The sequence below is a fragment of the Lagenorhynchus albirostris genome, chromosome 5 (genome assembly GCF_949774975.1).
Source record: "Lagenorhynchus albirostris chromosome 5, mLagAlb1.1, whole genome shotgun sequence".
In the NCBI taxonomy this organism is placed as follows: Eukaryota; Metazoa; Chordata; class Mammalia; order Artiodactyla; family Delphinidae; genus Lagenorhynchus; species Lagenorhynchus albirostris.
In genome coordinates, this window is record NC_083099.1 from 67,344,958 (window position 1) to 67,359,622 (window position 14,665).

At 40.3% G+C, this 14,665-nt stretch overlaps 1 protein-coding gene and 1 non-coding gene across 3 annotated transcripts in view; one reads left to right on the plus strand and one right to left on the minus strand.

Moving 5' to 3' along the window:
• The window catches only part of TPRG1 (tumor protein p63 regulated 1), a 261,943-nt gene that overhangs the window by 171,020 nt on the left and 76,258 nt on the right, over nucleotides 1-14,665 (plus strand). The window lies entirely within an intron of this gene.
• Nucleotides 11,282-11,354, minus strand: TRNAC-GCA (transfer RNA cysteine (anticodon GCA)). The gene has a single exon. It is a non-coding gene; the product is annotated as a tRNA-Cys (tRNA).

The window sequence follows — 14,665 nt, forward strand, 5'->3', positions numbered from 1 at the left end:
CTGAAAGCTTTCTATAGCATCAGTGTAGGAGCTCCAAAAAGCGAGTTAAAACTTCTGCAGTTGCAGGATTTACAACAGAATATTAAGAGGGATTATCTCTGGGTGGTGGGATTAGATGTAGTTTTCCTTATTTTTTGCTTTTTTGCTTCTCTGTACTTGCTGCTTGTTTTTTACTCCTCATTAAATTTTATGTAAAAATAGCAATTATATTAGGTTGGCAACACTACCACACTTTGGAGCTGGTGTACATCCCCTCTACTTGCTACCTGGGTGACTTTGGAAAACTTCCTTCACCTCCCTGTATCTCAATTTCCTTATCTATGAAATATGATAATAATAACACACAGCTCACAGAGTTGTGAGGGATTAAAAGAAATAACATGAAGATCATGGCATATGATAGGTGATCAATTAATATATATCTACCACCACCCTAACCCCTTCTTTCCTACTCTTCAAACTTATAGTAGTTTTAGGCTGGAAAATAATTCTATGTGGAATAAAATATACACATTTGCAAAACTAAGTGAATGCTTTAAGGTGACTAATTACCCAAATCTCAATTCTTTCCCACATGTCCTTTGGTGACAGGCTCTTACAAGATAGTCTAATTAAATGCTATGTGGCAAAGAACAGAGAAGCCTGCCAGGTTATCATAGACAGGAGGCTGTGAAGCACTGTTTGCAAAGACATCCTTAGCAGTGAGGAGACGGAAGGCAGTAGCCTGTGCAGTGTGGAGTGTCTGGCTTTCTCCTGGGACAGGCCAGAATTCAGGCATCCCGGGGTCCCGCGTCTGCTCGCTTTGGCCCTTGTTCAGATCACTCCGCCTAATAGGAACCTGCGGCCTCGGTTTCAGAGCTTGTGCTCAGTGTAGGCAGCTCTCTGTAATTGGTTTGTGTCATTCTTTAGGAATTTCTTTTCTTTAAAGTTGGCGACTTGAAGCCAGACTGTGAGAAGAGATTCCGTGACACCCATATCTGTTTTGTTTTTCCCCAGGTTATAAATGAGGTGTTGTGGCAGCTCCTCTGGCAGTGTCCCTAGATTGGCTCCCAATTTCCACAGAGTTGGAGGCCTGGGCTGTGTGGATGGGAGGCCCCCATCTTCTATCCTCACCTTCGCACACGGGGAAGAGCCCTGGTGGCAAAGTGCCTGCAGGAACCAGCCACTTTCCTTTTACCCTCTGCACGTAAAACCTAGGGCCTCCAGACCTGGGGCCTGGATAATTGAAGAGCTCTTTCGTTCCTGGTGAGGGTTTGGCTGAGGGAAGGTGGGGAAAGATGTGGCAGGAAAGGGAGCAAAGGAATGTCAAGGGTGGGTTTGCTACAGCACAGACTCTTCAAACTCAGCAGGATGGGGAATAAACCCATATTCCTCCCAGACCTGCACTGACTCTTCTGGTTAAGGGCACAACTGTCTTCTCACTCACTGAGAATGAAAACTTCAGGGCCATCAAAAAGCTGAGAGAAGGGTGCACTAAACAAGTTTTCAAGGATATTTCCAACTTGAGGTCAAGAACCTATTAGCTTTGACTCTGAAGTCTACCTCTTCTTTGTGTGTCTGTGTGTGAAGATTGTTCTTTATTAATATTAAAAAAATATTTCTCTTAATGTTCTTTTATTCAAATTCTATTTGACTAATATTAATATTGCTAAAATACTTTGTGCAGTAATTTGCAAGGCATATCTTTTTCTATCACTTTATACTCAGTCTTTACGTGTGTTTTTGTTTTAGGAGCATTTTTTATAAGCGGAACATAATGGATTTTACTTTCCTTCTTTTTTAAAAAAAAATTGACAATCTCCATAATAGAACAGTTTTACCTATTTAACTTTTTTTATTTTTAACATCTTTATTGGAATATAATTGCTTTACAATGGTGTGTTAGTTTCTGCTTTATAACAAAGTGAATCAGCTATACATATACATATATCCCCATATCCCCTCCCTCTTGTGTCTCCCTCCCACCCTCCCTATCCCACCCCTCTAGGTGATCACAAAGCACCGAGCTGATCTCCCTGTGCCATGTGGCTGCTTCCCACTAGCTATCTATTTTACATTTGGTAGTGTATATATGTCCATGCCACTCTCTCACTTTGTCCCAGGTTACCCTTCCCCCTCCCCGTGTCCTCAAGTCCATTCTCTAGTAGGTCTGCATCTTTATTTCTGTCTTGCCCCTAGACCTTTTTCTTTTTTTTTTTTTTTTTTAGATTCCATATATATGTGTTAGCTTATGGTATTTGTTTTTCTCTTTCTGACTTACTTCAGTCTGTATGACAGGCTCTATGTCCATCCACCTCACTACAGATAACTCAATTTTGTTTCTTTTTATGACTAATATTCCATTGTATATATGTGCCACATCTTCTTTATCCATTCATCTGTCGATGGACACTTAGGTTGCTTCCATGTCCTGTCTATTGTAAATAGAGCTGCAATGAACATTGTGGTACATGACTCTTTTTGAATTATGGTTTTCTTAGGGTATATGCCCAGTAGTGGGATTGCTGGGTTGGTAGTTCTATTTTTAGTGTTTTAAGGAACCTCCATACTGTTCTCCATAGTGGCTGTACCAATTTACATTCCCACCAACAGTGCAGGAGGGTTTGCTTTTCTTCAAACCCTCTCCAGCATTTATTGTTTGTAGATTTTTTGATGATGGCCATTCTGACTGGTGTGACATGACATCTCATTGTAGGTTTTTCTTTTTTTTGCGGTACGCGGGCCTCTCACCGCTGTGGCGTCTCCTGTTGTGGAGCACGGGCTCTGGACGTGCAGGCTCAGCAGCCATGGCTCACGGACCCAGCCGCTCCGCGGCATGTGGGACCTTCCCGGACCGGGGCACGAACCCACGTCCCCCGCATCAGCAGGCAGACTCCCAACCACTGTGCCACCAGGGAAGCCCTCATTGTAGTTTTGATTTGCATTTCTGTAATGATTAATGACGTTGAGCATTCTTTCATGTGTTTGTTGGCAGTCTGTATATCTTCTTTGGAGAAATGTCTATTTAGGTCTTCTGCCCGTTTTTGGATTGGGTTGTTTGTTTTTTTGATATTGAGCTGCATGAGCTGCTTGTAAATTTTGGAGATTAATCCTTTGTCAGTTGCTTCATTTGCAAATATTTTCTCCCATTCTGAGGGTTGTCTTTTGGTCTTGTTTATGGTTTCCTTTGCTGTGCAAAAGCTTTTAAGTTTCATTAGGTCCCATTTGTTTATTTTTGTTTTCATTTCTTTAGCAGGTGGGTCAAAAAGGATCTTACTCTGATTTATGTCATAGAGTGTTCTGCCTATGTTTTCCTCTAAGAGTTTGAGAGTGTCTGGCCTTACATTTAGGTCTTTAATCCATTTTGAGTTTATTTTTGTGTATGGTGTTAGGGAGTGTTCTAATTTCATTCTTTTACATGTAGCTGTCCAGTTTTCCCAGCACCACTTTTTGAAGAGGCTGTCTTTTCTCCATTGTATATTCTTGCCTCCTTTATCAAAAGTAAGGTGACCATATGTGTGGGGGTTTATCTCTGGGCTTTCTGTCCTGTTCCATTGATCTATATTTCTGTTTTTGTGCCAGTACCATACTGTCTTGATTACTGTAGCTTTGTAGTTCTTTTTTTTAATTATTATTATTTTTATTTTAATATTTTTGTTACTTCCTTGTTCCAGGTCTTGTGATTCCTTCACGCAGAGGCTCCTAAATGATCTCATTTACTTTTTACTCTCCCAAATCCAACCTGCTTCTCAAGTTTTGACCACTTAATCTTCTTTAAATCAAAGCTGCAGTTAAGTTCATATCTATACTCTTATGAAAAGCTTTTCTCAGCTCCCAATTGTTGATAGGATCATATCTTACAGGATAGGGATAAACTCATTAGCCTAGTTTTCAATATGTTTTATTACCTGACTCCAGTCTATTTGTCCAACCTCTGGGTTGACTTCTCCCACGTATACCAGGCTTAAGTCACACTGGAATACTCAACATTTTCTGTGCAATGTTTGACAATTTCTTCTGGGAATATGATGCAATATTCTAAGTACAAGGGAGTAGCTGGATATATGAAATATGTGAATGTCTCCCTGTCAGTTTAACCTTCCCACCAGCTGGTTCTGCCCATGGGGGACTGGCTGGTGATTTGAACTGAAGTTTAAGTTTGTAGAGAAGGATTAGTGTGAAGAAGATTTGGGATTCAGTGTTCAGACTGTGTTGCTTCTGCAACAGTGATATTTAAGATCCTACAGATGGGAAAAACAAAACAAACAAACAAACAAAAAAGAAAGAAAAAAGCAAGCTTTTCTTGGAACTACTTCTAAAGAATGTAATAATCAGATTGATGGCATAATATCACCATATGAAACAGTCAAATTTGTGCTTGGGACCCATTTTACTTCTTGAGTGGGGGAGACTGAGCAAAGGTAGAACTAGAATGATAAACTAACATTACTGAAAGACTCTGCATCTTACACGATTTTTGCAGGGAGTTTGGCTGGGTAAAACCTACTGCCAGCCTGCCTCTACCCGCTTTGGAGAGATGAAGAGTAGGCTGTGTATCTTAGGGGGAAATACATAGGCCTTAAGGTCAAATAGACCAAAGACAATAATTCACTACTTTCAGCTAGGCTTTTTGAATAGTTTGCATTTCAATTTCCTCATAAATCTAGAAAATGATATCTGCTTTGAAAGATTGCTATAAGGTGTACAGGCAATGAATGTAAACGGTCTGATTATTAAATAACAGCCATGTTTCTTATCATACCAGGCCATGACTTACCAGAGAGAGCTCTCTATGTACACACTACGTGCTTCCATGCGGAACATGAATGTTCCCCTTTTCTGTGTCATCCCCAATCACTCACCTCTCACACACACACACACAATGGGGGCAGTGGAGAGAGAGAATTTCTCCCTTATTTTAGCGCAGGGAGCAACTGGTTCATGACTTAAGTGCAATATTAATATTGACAGTTCTCAATATTCATCTTGCCTAGGGTGAGAAGTAGAAAAACTCCGACACTTTCCCACATTCATGCCTTCGTATCATGTCTTTCTATTTGGAATGACCTTTCTCATCTATGGGTATCCACTTCTTCTTATACCTTCATGTTCCAATCGCTACTTCTTTCAGTATTCACTGATCGTTAAGTCAGTGGTGAAATCTCTCTTTTTGCTTTTCTTTTCATGGTTTTCTCCTCCCTTCTTTCTTAGACCACGTATGTCTTTCCCAGTAGACTGTGAACAGCCTAATGCGAGGACTTCCCTGGCTTATCTCCAGTGAATGCTGCTGGGGCAGTGTTTGGACCAGTGAATGCTGTTAGGGCAGTATTTGGTCCCACTGAGCCCACGTTTGCTGAATGAATATTATTGTTGCTAAGATAGAGTTCAATCCTTTACATCTTTAAAACTCGATCGTCTCTATGGCTTTAAACGGAAATTCATCTTTGTTTAGTATTCAGTACTTAGTTAACATAAACTCTATTGGGCATCACTCTGATTACAAAAAGGGCCTTTGTCTCTTTGTCCTTTAAATTATTATGAAGAAGCTACTTTGATACTCTGAGACTTATTTCTTCTCTGCTGTCTGTAGAAATATGTGGGGATATGGTAGAAGAAGGCTGTAGTTGGACCGGAAGCATCTTTAGGGGATTCATGTATGTGCAGATTTTAATTTCAGTGATTAGAAGTTCCCAAGGGTGCATGCTACTGTATTAGGCATGATGCAGGATTAATTAAAGACGATGCTCAAACTGTCTTTGTGGCTCTTACAGCATTTTGGATAATGCTCATAATACAAATGGAATTAATTTTGCCAGACACCGAAATGTTTTGCCACTTCCTGATTATGTTGTGGGAAGGTGATTTATTTGGTTTCATTTTTAAACTATCTCTTTTGTTTTTAACACTTAAGTCATTTCTTAACCTTTGGCCAGGTTAGGAGATAGGAGACCTATCTATCAATCTATCTATCAGTGTCACCTGTTTGGGGTTCTATCCTCCTTAATTCAAGAATTAGTTCTAAAATGGAGGTACATTGTATGATAAGCTGGTAATTCAATGCCTGTCTTGCCGTGATATAGCATGTTGAATTCCTTTTGCTTTTGCCTTGAGCTTTTAGCCTACATAAGTCATCGGAAGGGCTTGTTTGTTCTGCCGTATAGTTTCTGATCAAAAACTTCTTTATGAAAGACCAGGTGCCAAAGGTGGAATTTAACTATGAGTTATATTTTCCATGTCTACTTTCTCCAAAAGTCAATTTGAAAAATGAACTTTTCACAAGATATTTTAGCAGCAGCAGGTGTGAAAAAGACTCAGGAATTAGAAACTGTACTTGATGGTAAACTCCAGGTAAGTCAGCCGTGTGGTAAGTCACCAGCACGGCTCATGTTGTTGTTGGATAAATTCGCAGATATACAGCCTCTAGAAAAAAGGAGCGGGCTGTCATAGTGTATTCCACAGTGCCTGAATCACTGTTGGAGTATTGTTTTCCTTTCTTGGCCACATACTTTAATAAGGGCATTGAGAAACTGGAACATATTCAGAAGAGGGTAACTTGGCTGATCAGGGATTTTTGACCTTGTCAAGTGAGGAATGGTTGAAGGAACTAGGTGTTTGTTGTCATTGTTGTTGCTTTAAAACACACACACATACACACACACACACACACACACACACACACATACACAGAGGGAGATTCTATGATAGAAAGTTGTATCACTGTCAACATTTGAATAATCTTCAAGCAAACCTAATACAAGTCAATTTTCTTGATGAAAAATGAATTTTCTTGAGGGTTTCTGTTTTATAATTCCATTATATGGTAGGAAAACTGTCTCAATTTTAGCATTTGGATTTTGCCTTGAACTATAATAGATTACCAGAAGAACCCTCTTCTCTTACATACCTGCCTTGCAATTATGTACAAACCATTGTGCCTTCCACCAGCCAACCAAGACCCCTGCCCTAGGTCCTCACTGTAGATAGCCCTCCTTTGATCCTTATCTAGCTGTGCCCATCCCTACAGGGTGAGGAGCATTTAGGGCCAAAGGGCTATGCCCACCCATAGCCCATGTCCCTCCCTCCCAGCTACTTCTTACTAGGACCAGTGGTATTAGGATCACCTGGGAGCTTATTAGAAGTATAGTCCAGAACCTCGGGGTCCACTCCAACAACTGAATCAGAATCTGTGTTTTAACGAGTTCCCCAGGTGATTCAAATATGTATTACCATTTGTCAAGCATTGTTTTAGACCATGCTCTGGGTACCTGAGATGCTAGAATTCTTGGCCCAAGTGGCCTCACACCTGCTTTCAGGGCTCTTCAGTGCGTTTGTCCTCCCAAGAGCATACCATGCTGCCAATGGACATGTACTTAGGCCTGAGCGGTGACCAAGAGATGACCATTTAGGAAGCACAGCTATGGATGGAAGTCGGAGAGATGGGCTAATTGTTCTCACTCATGTATGCAAAGCTGCCACACTGACGGAGAGAAAACAAGGATTGAAATGAGAGGGAGGATCTCAGTTCTCTATCTGTATTGTTGCTCTGGGCCTGGGTGGAAATATAAAGCTCTGTGGTAGAGGTAAATCTTAAGTAAAAACAAAATCATAAAACCAAGCTCATATGTATGCAAAACAATACTATTTCAACATGCAGATAAATCAAAAACCCCAAGTAAACCCTACCTCACTTACCTCAAAGCAAACATACGCTGTGGAATGTAGGTAAATCAGTTCTATTTCAGGAAATGTCTGGAATTTCTTAACTTTGTACATAGCTTGGTATTTTACACCATGTTCCTTCTTGGTCACACACCCTCCCCCATCAAATTATGATTTGGCAGATTTTGCAAAAATGCAAAAGAAACTAGCAGGAGGGCAAGACATTTCAGACTCTTCTTTTGATTTAATTTACAGAGCTCTGCTAAAGGAGTGCTTTAAACCTGTTTTGAGAAGTACCAGGCATTCTACATACAACCCTACAATAGTTCTGCAAGGTAGGCATTCTTACCTTCATTTTGCAAACCAGGTAACAGACTATGAGGATTAACGTGACTTCCCCAGACCATGTAGTAAATGAAGACACTGAAATTTGAACCCAGGTCTGTATCCTCTAAACTTTATGACTTCTTTCAGTACATCAAAGTACCTCATTAAATACCACGGGGTCTTTTTGTTGTCTGAGTTTCACTTGTGATAGGCAGAGTATATTCCTTTTGGGCAGGGATGGAAGGGGCCAGTGAACACCCAATTCTTGCTGAACAGTTTAAACGGCTCACGTTGACCGTGACCACGAGGGAACGTGATGTTCATTGTGACTATATTTTTGTGTGGGAGTTAGAGATGGACATTTTTGCTTTGTCCACAAAAGGTACTGTATTAAATACCATAAATAAACTTCCCGAAGAAGTGTTTTCATAAACTTAAAGGGAAAAATAAATAAGTATATGACATTCAGTCTCTTGAAATTTATTCTGTTTCAGTTCCCCCAGACTGGAAAAAGCAAAACGTTTGCAGCCATCGGAGCATGATCCAAGGGGCAGTGTTAGGAGAGGATCTGGGTTTCTGCTCTGTCAGTCAGTCTTCTCTGCCCATTGCCTTTCTGGGCAACCCTGGTTGTTTCCCAAAGGGCCATGGAGAGGTGGGCCAGGAGTTTGCAATAACTGGTCTATCTAATTGCCCTTTTATGTATTCCAGACAATCTACTCTCAACCTGTCTTGAGAAGAAATGAAACAGATAAGATTCAAAAAATGTTTTTCTCAGAAGAAGCTGTTTTTTGTTTTTTTTTTTTTTTTTTAACTTAGCTACTCTGTGCTTGTTGAAACTTGGTTATTTGGGGGTGCTTAAAAGTAGCTTCCTTTTAAGAAAGGAACAAAAACTTACACAAACCTGAAGCCAATGCAATTTGCCAAATATACCAATTGATAATAGAGGGAGTTGCCTCAAAATTGTTTCCTTTATTGTGTGGCATTTTTTCTTGGTAGCTCTGCAAGAGTTAACCTCTCCTCTGTGTACATGACAGCCTCTTGGCACAGAAGGATCCCAATATGGGACTGGCATGCCAGCCTCAGCAGCACAGTGCTTTCAGAGCAGGATCACAGATAGACTACCTGCACACAAAAGTACAACCCCTTCTGTTCTGGGCATTTCTCTAAAAATCTCATTTTATGTATACCTCAGAATGGATGGATTCCCCAATCTCCCTTAAACAAACCTAAAACAATTCAAGAGCTCATTTTTAAAACTATGAAATTCAGAAATGTAGACTAATGAAAGGAAAAAGCAGTGGCCAGATCAGTCTAGTCTGAGGGATGAATATTTCTGTTGTGTTGTGATTTGTATTTTTAACAGTAAAGACCATGGGTCTATTCATTTCAAAACTGGCTGGCCATGAATTACGAGGTGGATATTGTGAAGGCAATGGCCATGGTTTGGACGTAGACTCTATTCTTGAACAGTTCCAGTTCATCTGATGATATAAGACAAATATTCAGAATACTTTCATGTTGGTGAGATGATCACACATGCTGTAAGATAGGCTCAGCAAGTTGAATTGTTTGGTTGGAGGCTTGAGGAGTTCTGGCTTTGAATATTGGAAATGAATGCTAGGACTCTGCTGTTTGAGGGCTTGAATGTCATGCTGGGCAAGTGTTTCGAATTTGATAGGCATCTGTAAGTGCCTTTAAGTTTCTGAGCTGGCTGGATCAGTACTGTGGAGAAAGGCAGAGGGTGGGTTAATTTAGATGAAGAGAGAGTACAAATGAAAATGTGAGCTCCAAAATGACTGTCTTTCTCACTTTGTCCAGTTTACCCTTCCCCCTCCCTGTGTCCACCTAGAGGGGTGGGATAGGGAGGGTGGGAGGGAGCTGCAAGAGGGAGGAAATATGGGGATATATGTTTATGTATAGCTGATTCACTTTGTTATACAGCAGAAACTAACACACCGTTGTAAAGCAATTATACTCCAATAGAGATGTTAAAACAATCAAACAAACAAACAAACAAAATGACTGTCTTTACATTGGCTCACTGGGGAATGGACGACTGGTTGGGATAAATGTCTCTGTTTTTTATTGATTGATTGATTGAAATATAGTTGTTATGTAACATTTTTATATTGTAAAAATGTTGTGCTACTTTCTGCTGTACAGCAAAGTGATTCAGTTGTACCTATATATACAAATCTATTCTTTTTCAGATTCTTTTCCATTATAGATTATTACAAGATATTGAGTATAGTTCCCTATGCTATACAGTAGGTACTTACTGTTTATCTATTTTATATATAGTAGTGTGTATCTGTTAATCCTAAACTCCTAGTTTATCCCCCACCCTTCCCCTTTGGTAACCATAAGATTGTTTTCTATGTCTGTGAGTCTATTTCTGTTTTGTAAGTGAGTTCGTTTGTATCATTTTTTTAGATTCCACGTATAAGTGATATCATATGATATTTGTCTTTGTCTGACTTACTTCACTGAGTATGATAATCTCTAGGTCCATCCATATTGCTGCAAATGGCATTATTTTGTTCTTTTTCATGGCTGAATAATATTCCAGTGTGTGTGTGTGTGTGTGTGTGTGTGTGTGTGTGCGCGCGCGTGTGCGTGTGCGTGTGTGTGTGTATCTTACATCTTCTTTATCTATTCATCTGTTGATGGACACTTAGGCTGCTTCCATGTCTTGGCTGTCATAAATAGCACTGCTATGAACATTGGGGTGCGTGCACCTTTTTGAATTATAATTTTCTCCAGATATATACCCAGGAGTGGGATTGCTGGATCCCATGGTAACTCTATTTTTAGTTTTTTAAGTACCTCCATACTGTTCTCCATAGTGGCTGCACCAATCTACGTTCCCAACAAAAGTGCAGGAGGGTTCCTTTTTCTCCACACCCTCTCCAGCATGTATTATTTGTAGATTTTTTGATGATGGCCATTCTGACTGGAGTGAGGTGATACCTCATGGTAGCTTTGATCTGCATTTCTCTAATAATTAGTGATGTTGAACATCTTTTCATGTGCCTCTTGGCCATCTGTATGTCTTTTTTGGAGAAATGTCAATTTAGGTCTTCTGCCCATTTTTGTTTGGGTTGTTGTTGTTGTTTTTGATATTTTTTGTAGTTTTGAGTGTGGCTGTCAGGGACATATTTTCTCACTTAATTAAAGCACTCCCCACTGATTCTCCAGTAGCTTCTCATTAGCTTTTTCTTCTTCTTCTTTTTAAAAAATATTTATTTATTTATTTGGCTGCACTGGGTCTTTAGTTGCGGCCCACGGGATCTTCGCTGTGGCATGCGGGATCTAGTTCCCTGACCAGGGATCGAACCAGGGCCCCATGCATTGCGAGCATGGAGTCTTAACCACTGGACCACCAGGGAAGTCCCATCTTAGCTTCTATGTTAGGATTAGGCTGCTCCAGACCTTTCACAGTCCTGATCAACCACCTAACCTCAATCTTACCACTTATGTAGCCTTCTTCTGGCCTGTCTCCCACTACCCTGCTGACTCGTATGGAGTCAAACTGGAAATAGATAAGAGCATCATAAAAATACAAATCATGACACATACACTGAATTTCTCTGTTTCTCTCCCCAACCCCAACCCAAATGAGTCTTTGCTGTCATGATTTCCTCTGTCTTCAGTGCACTTAATGCTATTCTTTTTCAATCACCTTCTTGACTTATCAAAGTCCTCATATCCATCAAACCCCAGCTAAAAGACCATCTACTTTACAAAACCATTAGACTGCTCTGAGTTTCTTGAAGACTTGTTATATGTTCTTCAAGCTCTTTGCATGGTACTTGGTACAGGGTTGAAGGTCATTAAACATGTGTTAAATAAACGAAACCTTCTTTGATTCAACTCTAAGGGATTGTTCCAACCTCTAAGTCTTATTTACAATTTTATCCAGAGCAATTTCTCTGGGCTTTATAGAGGAATGTTAATAGGGATTTGCTCATAATGTTGACACTCAAAGCAATTGTTAAATATTGTGGGAGTTACACTCTAAAAGGTTTGAAGGAAGGATCAGAATATGAGGCTCCTTGTACAGAATATCATAACGCCAGTCTACCAGGGTATGTCTCTAAGGATGACAAAATTTCATGTCATCTTCATCAGTGCCAAGCAGGTTATCATTTTTAATCCTGGGATCACAATTTGTTTCATTCTGACAAGCATGGAGCTCCAAATGACCTTCTAAAACATGAGCATTTAGGTGCCCAAGACTAAAAGAACCATACAGTTTCTTCTCCTTTATCTAAAACTTATTTGCCCTCAACCTTATGGGATTAGCTTTCCATTTAAGTGGCATCTGTGAAACCAAAGCTTTTGCTATAAAATGGACACATTTCCCTTTAGGAAAGGGACTGAGAAGGGTTTTTGTTTGTTTGTTTGTTTGTTTGTTTAGTTATTTGCCCATGACTCCAATAGTAACACATTCCTAGTTAACCTGTCAGTAGGAGTATAGAAATAGCAAATTAGAAAGAAGAGCTCTGGAGTCAGGAGTGTTGATAGCAGCAGGAAATGACAGCCTGATGGTGAGAGAAGAGAGAGAGCTGTTATAAGAACTAATAAAGTTAGCAGTCAAGAATGTTTTAGAACTTGAGTAATAGCCTTACTCTTCATATACAACAGTTGGCTTTCTTAAAGGAAAACGTGAGAGGATAGGAAAGAAGTATGGAGGTTTAAGTATTAATCTAGGTACTCTTCTAAATTTCTGTCTCTGTTTTGGCAAAGTTAATGAGTGAAGGACATAGGACATACATGAATAATAAATCCCTTCCATGTCTTAAAGTCTGGGGTTCGTGATGATTTTTATTAAGCCATAAAAGAATTAGCTATTTTTAATATAAACCGTTTAAGAAAGTAAGAATGTAAGTTTTAAAATGATATCCATCCAGATAATCCATTCGTACAACTTCTGGAAAATAAAAAATTTCTGTATGTCATTTAAGTGAAACCCCATAGTAGATAATCCTTGGCTCTTTCTGGTCAGAAATGCTGGATATGTGCATAGCTGAGTGTCTTCTAGAGGGTAACTAATCTAGAGCCTTCAGTATTTTATAAGAAGGGTGTCTTAGTCTTTTGGGGCTGCTGTAACAAAACATCAAAGACTGAGTAGCTTATAAACAGCGAGAATTTCTCTCTCACAATACTGGAATCTGGGAAGTCCAAGATCAAGGTGCCAGCAGACTCAGCGTCTAGTGAAGGCCTGCTTTCTGCTTCAAGTATGGTGCCTTCTCTCTGTGTCCTCAAATAGCGGAAGGGGTGGGTGAGGGACCTCTCTGGGATCTCTTTTATAAGGGCACTAATCCTATTCATGAGAACTCTGCCCTCATGACCTAATCACCTCCCAAAGGCGTCACTCCCTAATTCCATCATCTTGGGCATTAGGATTTCAACATATAAGGTTTGGGAGGACACAAACACTGTGAAAACATAACAAAGGGAAATGAAGATCCAGAGATAGTGTGCCCAGCTCTAAGCCACACAGAAAGTTAGCATTGGTGCTAGGATTAGACCCAGGTTTTAGTGACTGCCAGTTCAGGAAACATACTGCCATAACATGTAACATTCTAAGGATGGACTCATATGGCATTCAAACTCGTAGGCATCCTAACTTGGTCTGTGAATTTATTTATTCATCTATCATCATTAAAGAAGGAATTTTTTTTTTTTTTTTTTTTTTTTTTTTTTTTTTTTTTTGCCGGTACGCGGGCCTCTCACTGTTGCGGCCTCTCCCGTTGCGGAGCACAGGCTCCGGACGCGCAGGCTCAGCGGCCATGGCTCACGGGCGCAGCCGCTCCACGGCATGTGGGATCTTCCCAGACCGGGGCACGAACCCGCGTCCCCCTCATCGGCAGGCGGACTCTCAACCAGTGCGCCACCAGGGAAGCCCCTAAAGAAGGAATTATTAAGTGATTGCTATGTACCTGGCACTATAAGTGTCCATGTTTTTTACTTTATTCTAAGTATTTGCTGTGAGCGCGCACACACACACACACACACACACACACACACACACATGCAACAACAGCACTGTGAGCCATGAAATCTTAGCTCATCAAAGGTCATCCTTTGGTTTGGACCTCAGTCTTCTTCACCTCAACCCTGAATGTGACCACCTCAAGGACAAGCACATCTAAAGTTTCCCAAGCAGATCAACTTCTCCTTTAAGGACTTTCAGCCCTGGAGCTTCCATACATTTTTTTCTGTTACCCTTTTTGTAATTCTTCACTCTCACTTTCTCTGAGTTCTGCTTTTGTTTTCACCCTAGGTCTTTTATTCTGCCGTTTAAGATGATTTCTTCTTCTAGGAGGAGAAAGGTCAGGTCTCAGCAGCCGTCTGAGAATTTCTCTTAGCCATTAAGTTATCCTTTGGCTTTTTGTCTAATAATATACATTATTAATGCACATTAGTTTGGTCTTTCTGCACAGATATTAATTTATTGGGACAGAAAAGGATCTTAGAGATGATCTAGTTCAACTACCTGGTTTCACAGAGGACCCTTGGAGCCCAGAGAGAAGAAAATGGTTCAAGTAACTCGGCAAGTGGGTGGCAGATCAATCCGTTGAATGCAGGCTTCCTAAATGCCACACAAAGTTCCACCTCTGACACCACACTGCCCCTGAATTCTCTCTTTATAGACACCGCTGATCTGTTTTTAACTTTATCACTCACCTCTTCC